This window comes from Trachypithecus francoisi, unplaced genomic scaffold (genome assembly GCF_009764315.1).
Source record: "Trachypithecus francoisi isolate TF-2019V2 unplaced genomic scaffold, Tfra_2.0 Lachesis_group8, whole genome shotgun sequence".
Taxonomy (NCBI): domain Eukaryota; kingdom Metazoa; phylum Chordata; class Mammalia; order Primates; family Cercopithecidae; genus Trachypithecus; species Trachypithecus francoisi.
In genome coordinates, this window is record NW_022681473.1 from 96,319,732 (window position 1) to 96,325,617 (window position 5,886).

Sequence of the window (5,886 nt, forward strand, 5' to 3'; positions counted from 1 at the left end):
AGGGACAGCTCAACTGTTGGCTGCTTTACAATTCCCAGCCCCTTCCAACTTGCCCTAAGGACACTTCTCCAGGTAACTGCCACCAGTGCAGAAGTCCAGGCCACTGGAAAGCAAACTGCCCCAATGAAATAAATGGGGAAAATTCCCACATGGCTTGCCCTCGTAACACAAGCTGAGCCACTGGAAACAGGGCTGCTCTGAAGGCCGAAGGGCCCCTGGGACAGAATCTCAACCACTGATGGCCTTGAGCTGAAGGGGCTCTCTGCTCTAGCTGGCTTCCAAATCAGACATCATTATCAGCAAGACAAAGCTAAGGGCAACTCTGGAGGTGACAAATAAAATTATAAATTTCTCTTTTGGGTTAAAGAGCTGCCTATTCTATCCTAATCTTCTCTGAGCAACTTTCCACCAAATCCTGTCAGGTACTGGGGCAAGTTGTATCCCCTCCCTCAAAAAGAAAAAATTTTCACCCCTTTGTATTACTTAAGGGACCAATTACCATTCTCCCACCAGTCCCTGGTAATGTCTAATTATGCCACACCCCTTTGGGGCAAACATATACTTTCCAAGATGTGTACCTGCTTAATATTTACCTAACCTTTGGATTCATGTTTCCCTCTAATAGCCCTATTTTTCCTGTGAAAGCTACCTAAATCTTTAACCAACCACCTATATAGTCCTATCTCAGGGGTTTCAACATAACCCACAGTTATTCAAACAAGTCCTAGCAAAAAATCTGAGCAGGGCTGGGCACGGTGGCTCAAGCCTATAATCCCAGCACTTTGGGAGGCCGAGACGGGCGGATCACGAGGTCAGGAGATCGAGACCATTCTGGCTAACACTGTGAAACTCCGTCTCTACTAAAAAATACAAAAAACTAGCCGGGCGAGGTGGCGGGCGCCTGTAGTCCCAGCTACTCGGGAGGCTGAGGCAGGAGAATGGCGTGAACCCGGGAGGCGGAGCTTGCAGTGAGCTGAGATCCGGCCACTGCACTCCAGCCCCGGCGACAGAGTGAGACTCCGTCTCAAAAAAAAAAAAAAAAAAAAATCTGAGCAATCTCTTGAGGGGGGGTGACTTCTACAGCACAAAGATAACCTCCTCATTTGCTCCCCCTTCACAGAGCTCACAAAGCATGCAGTACAAACCTTAACTTCCTAACAAAAGGGAAATAATTTTTGTCTAATTTAAAGGTTACTTAAAGGCTATATATAAAACACTAAAGGGAATCAGGGAATAAGAGAGACATAAAAATGTATAAAGGTATATATACCTTATAAAGGTAAAGTGATATTGCTGATAAAAAAAGGTTATAAATAAGAGATTTTATATGAGAAAGGATCTTCTAGAGTAAATTTTTGTCCTAAAGTAAAACGACTGGTTGTTTAAAAAGGTGGATGTTGGCTGGACGTGGTGGCTGACACCTGTAATCCCAACACTTTGGGAGGCCAAGGTGGACAGATCACCTGAGGTGGGGAGTTCCAGACCAGTCTGACCAACATGGAGAAACCCTGTGTCTACTAAAAATACAAAATTAGCAGGGTGTGGTGGTGCATGACTGTAATCCCGGCTACTCAGGAGGCTAAGGCAGGAGAATCGCTGGAACCCAGGAGGAGAGGCTGTGGTGAGCCAAGATTGCACCATTGCCCTCCATCCTGGGCAACAAGAGCAAAATTCTGTCTTAAAAAAAAAAAAAAAAAAAAAAAAGAACACAATGGATGTTTAGGACAAATCAGAAAGTCCAAACATGCCATAGATGGTCTGTGTAAGTTGTGAGAAGGCTCATGAAAGGGGAATTTATGAGAGGAATTTTACAGGTGATTAAGTTGGTTACAATTGAAAGGAGATTATTTGGGACAGTCTTTATAATGTTGGTCCCTTATGTTAAAGCAATGTTTTCTTAAGGTATTAATCTGCTCTTAATAAAATTGTAAGAACTTTTACTTTTATAAGTGTTTATTTAAGAAACTTCCAGTATCATATCTCAGAAGTTCAACTTTTTCTGTGTTCTGCTACTTTCAGCTTTTTCTCCCCTGGATAAGACCTAAGATAATAAATCTCTCCAGTTTTTGTCAGCTTCTGTAACTTTTTCCTCTAATTCTAACTGTTATTATGGCCTAAGGCTAAAATGTTCCATCTTGAAGGTCAAAAAAAATAAGCAATTTTTTTCCTCTAACATAATTTAATTCTGTACCATAGCTTTTCTTGATATTTCTAAGTTCTCAATGTAATAAAAAATAAACTTCTCATGTTGTTCCTAAGAGTCATGTCTTCCCCTGCTATACTCATAACCCTGAACACATTCTTTCTGTGTCTAATGAAATTGAAACATTTTTAAATCAAGTTTAACTTCCAGGTTATCTAAATGGGCTTCCAATAAGGAAAAACAGCCACACTGCAAAAGATTTTTTTGCCTTTTCAGTAACTGGCATAATAAACAAACTTTTATCTTCTAGAATTCAGCAGTTTCACCTTCAGATGATGCTGCAAACAGAATATCAGTCTCCCACAGTGATGCCTGCTACTTTTACAAATCTCCCCTAGATTCAGCTGTATACCAGTTTTGCCATGACATGTTCCCCCTCTCTGATGAGTCCCTTCTTCTAGCAAGATCCAATATCCTAGATCCCACAATCTGGGACAATAACACACAAGGTCTCCTGACAGACCACCAACCATAGGTAGGGTCAACTCTATGCCCCAGGCCAGCAGGAAACAGTTGGAAGGTGAGACATCCACCCCAATACCAAAGATTTGTCATTGTTGTTCTATCAGGGGAAGAATGTAGAGTCCTGATAAGATAAATAAGCAACAACAAGGAAGGTGCCCCATGTTGGGAAGGGCCCCAGGTGGGGAAGAACAATGAACAACTGTTCTGAGAGGTGGCTAATTACAAACAACCCATGGGCGCAATGACCTCCTTCCACACATAGCCCCAACACCACCACCCCTCTAGCACCACCCCTAGAAAATTTCCTTCCAGCCCCTGCCTCTTTGCAGATAGCCCCTTCTCTGCTGTGCTGCCTGTTGCAATCTTGAAACATATTTTTATACTTTCTGTAATAAATCTGCCTTTCTTACCCATGACTGTCTTGGTAAATTCCTTTATTGCCAATGACATTGGCCCTAGCTAGTCACACCTGTGACATCTTTTCCCACTACAAAGTTTTTCTCCATGCAAACAGGGACTTTGTTTTGTTGACAGCTGCCTCTCCAGAGACTAACACAATGCCTATAATATTGAAGGCACCCAGTAAATATATTTTGAACAAATAAGTAAATAGTTTCAGAAGCTGCACATCTAGCATATTAAGGTCTTGAGCTGGGAAGACTGAGAAATGGGGGACAAGTGATACAATATCTGGGGTCAAGAGCCAGACCTAAGAGTAAATCTGAGTTTGGGCACCAAGCATGCCTTGTGAGCCTAGGGTGATTTGTAGTATCCATCATCTTATATTGCAAGATGTGTTGCCCTTTTTTTCTTGCTGTAACAGAATTTTGAAAACTCAGTTTTCTGAACATAATTGTGTGGCAAATTACAATTACCCTAAAGGTGTGTTCTTGATTACAAGAGAGGAGCAAGACCAATGTGAAGAAAACAAGATTAAATCAATTTGCAGTTCACTTTCAGGAGAGTTGATTAGGACATGAGTTAATTAGGTCTATCTTAAATGGAAGGGAAATCTTATTAAGTCGTTATAAAAGTACCAGCTTTGGTTTGTTTTTGAAAGTATATGTGACGGTTACTTTTATGTGTCAATTTGACTGAGCCATGAGGTGCCCGGACATTTGATGAAACATCATTGTGGGTATGTCTGTGAGGGTGTTTCTGGATAGGACTAACATTTGAATTGGTAGACTAAGCAAAGCAGATTATCCTCACCAATGTGGATGGACTTCATTGAAGACCTGAATACAACAAAAAGGCTGACTCTCCCATAAAAAAGAACGACCTCCTCCTGCCTGACTGCTTAAGCTGAAACGTTAGTATTTGGATTCAGACACTGAAACATTGGCTCTACTTGGGTCTTGAACCTGATGACTTTTGAATTGGAACTCACACCAATGGCATTCCTGTTCTTAGGCCTTCAGACTTGGATGGAACTACTTATCAACTTGCTTGAGTCTCCAGTTTGGGACTTCTCAGCCTCTATAATAAATGCTTTTGGAGAACCCTGACTAGCACAGTATGGAAGCATTGACTGGATTTCTATAGCTCTTTAACAATTTATTAGAGCTGGTATGTAGTAAAATGATTTATAGATATTTACATGTCAGATAGGAACATGTAGTGAAAAGAGTGTGAGCTCTGCCAATATAAGCTTCAGAACCCATTCATTTATTTGTTCAAAATATATTTATGGGTGCCTTCAATATTCCATATCTCAGTTCCAATTAAGTCTGCCATTTACTATGTATCATTTGACAATAAATTTGAATTTTCTGCATGCCCAATTTTGCATCTGTATAATAGGGTAACTACCATAATGGTTAGTATGGGTCATGTGAATGTCAAAATTGAGTGCTTCCAAAAGCACTTGGGATGGTATGGCACTAAACATGTAGTATCTGGTGTTAGTCGTAAATATTTATTGAAGGTTTATGTCATATGCTTCATTGGTTATCCTATATTAGGGTATGAGTAGACTTAATATCACCCTGTTCTACAGATAAGGAAACTGAGACATAGTTAAGTAATTTACTCGAGATCACAAAGCTAGTAGGTGGTAGTGCTGGGATGTGAACTCAATGTGAACTGGATCCAGAGCCCATGTTGACTACTGTACGATTTGGCTTCTTGCTAGAAATAAAAACTAATTTTCTTTTCTTTCCTTTCTTCCCATCCCCCATCCCATGCCCAACCCCTACAACTTACGAAATCTGCAAAAGCATGTTAAAGACCAAGTCTGTGTCTTTTTATATTGTTGTGGTGCTTGTTATAGTGCTTGTCTGTTACCCAACATATGTCAGTAAACTATGGGGAGAAGATAGGGAGACAGTGTGGTCAGGAGAGAGACAAGATATACATGTCCCATTTTTCTTGCTGTTGATACAGGGCCTAGGATTTAAATTTCCTTTCTGATAGACTCTATCATTAAGCATGTATGACTTGCTTAACATGACATTGTGGCACATTTTCAAATAGTGAAGGAAATAGCTTCTTTTTATTAATACAGAGCTAAATGAAGAGGACTTAACTATCTACTCTCCAGTTACACTGATTATGTTTTCATTTCATAGAAATATGGGATGGCTAGTTTGTAATTAGTCCTCACTGACTGGGAACTGTTATGCAAAGTGGTTAATGTTGCTGTTTTCCTTTGCGCCTTTTGTAGGTTTCTTTTGGATCACCTCTTGGACTTGTTGGGTATATTAGAACCAATGTTTTTATTTTACCATTTTCATTTGCAGAGCACATTTTCTTTTAGAATGATTGTTTTCATTTTAAAATGTTTTGAGTCAGTTTAATAAAAACCTGAGTTACATTGCATTAGTATATGAGCTGTGGAGTTTTATTTTATTTTATTTTATTTTATTTATTTATTTTTTTTTGAGACGGAGTCTCACTCTGTCGCCCAGGCTGGAGTGCAGTGGCCGGATCTCAGCTCACTGCAAGCTCCGCCTCCCGGGTTTACGCCATTCTCCTGCCTCAGCCTCCCGAGTAGCTGGGACTACAAGCGCCCGCCACCTCGCCCGACTAGTTTTTTTGTATTTTTAGTAGAGACGGGGTTTCACCGTGTTAGCCAGGATGGTCTCGATCTCCTGACCTCGTGATCCGCCCGTCTCGGCCTCCCAAAGTGCTGGGATTACAGGGTTGAGCCACCGCGCCCGGCCGAGCTGTGGAGTTTTAACTCGATGGGGCCATGGGTAAATTTAAAGTAAAATGTG